This window comes from Mandrillus leucophaeus, unplaced genomic scaffold, assembly GCF_000951045.1.
Source record: "Mandrillus leucophaeus isolate KB7577 unplaced genomic scaffold, Mleu.le_1.0 Scaffold717, whole genome shotgun sequence".
In the NCBI taxonomy this organism is placed as follows: domain Eukaryota; kingdom Metazoa; phylum Chordata; class Mammalia; order Primates; family Cercopithecidae; genus Mandrillus; species Mandrillus leucophaeus.
In genome coordinates, this window is record NW_012107775.1 from 2,187,753 (window position 1) to 2,189,282 (window position 1,530).

Genomic DNA, 1,530 nt, shown 5'->3' on the forward strand with positions numbered 1-1,530 from the left:
AGAGTCTCAATCTGTCACCCAGGCTGGAGTGCAGTGGCACAATCTCAGCTCACTGCAACCTCCGCCTGCCAGGTTCAAGCTATTCTCTTGCCTCAGCCTCCTGAGCAGCTGGGACTACAGGTGCATGCCACCATGCCTGGCTAATTTTTGTATTTTTAGTAGAGACTGGCTTTCGCAACGTTGGCCAGGCTGGTCTCGAACTCCTGGCCTCAAGTGATCCACCCACTTCAACCTCACAAAGTGCTGGGATTACAGGCGTGAGCCACTGCACCTGGCCTATTTTACCACAATTTATAAAAAGTTTTGTTTATTTTAATTAAGTTATTCTAGGTTAAAATAAGTAGCCACCCTTGGCTGATGCATAAATAAAACATTAGAAGAAGGAAAGAATGGAAGCAAGGAGGCAAATCATGAGATCATTTCAGAAATCAAGACAAGATCATGAAAGCTAACATTAACAAGAGTGAACCAAACAGTTAATATCTTTGAGTTTAAAACTGAAGAATTTACCAATGAATTGCATAGGAAAGTAAAGGGAGTGGTCAAGGATAGATCCTGGTTTTGGGGCCAGAACATCTGAGTGGTTAGTAGAATCATTACCAGTTGATAACCCATGGAAGAGAGTCGGGGATGGGTGGTGTCTTGTAGGTTGGTTGACAGGACTGACCCATTGGGAAGATAATGAAGAAGCAAAGTATATGAAAAGAGGAGGAGAAAGGGTAACCAGAGGAGGGAGGATACAAAGAGAGTAATTAGCCATCAGAAAGATGAGGGACATGACATTTGTTGAGGCAGATGACAGGGAAAAGAAAGTTAACATAAATGTGATTAGTTTTGTGACATTGACCAAAGGAAGATTAAGGTGATACTATCTGATGGCTTAGAATGAAAACCAAACTCCCTACCACAACATGATGGTCTTTCTCTGCAACTTCATATTTTGCCTCTTGTTCCTCATTTGTTACCACTGAGTCACAGTGGTCTTTTTAGTTTCTCAGCTCACCGAGGTCTTTCTTGCCTCATGGGACCTAGAATGTTTTCTCCCTTTCTTCAAGTCTTAGTTGAAAGGTCTCCTCCCCTCATCATCATACTATCTAAAGTACATTCCCTCCCTTGTTAACCTCTAGCACAGCCATTAGTTCCTTCATAACACTTACCCTAACTTGCAAGTATTTTGTTTGTTGATTTAATTTTTATCTGACTTCCCCACTAGAATGTAACCTCCATGAGGGCAAAAATTGTGTGTTTTGTATACCAGTATGTCTCTAACACTTGGTATAGCAGGCACTTAATTTCAATTTTAAACTCAAAGATAGTATCTTAACAAACATTTGTTCTTTGCTCACACAAAGTCTAATATGGAACAGGCTTAGAGTTGTCCTCCAACCAGTGTCTGAGCAATCCAGACCACTTTGATCTTGTAACTCTGCTGTCCCAACATGAGATTCCACTTTCGCTGCAGAAGAGGGAATCTATAGCATCATGCAGTGGCTTGTCACTACCTCAGCCCTCCACTTCCACTTATATTTC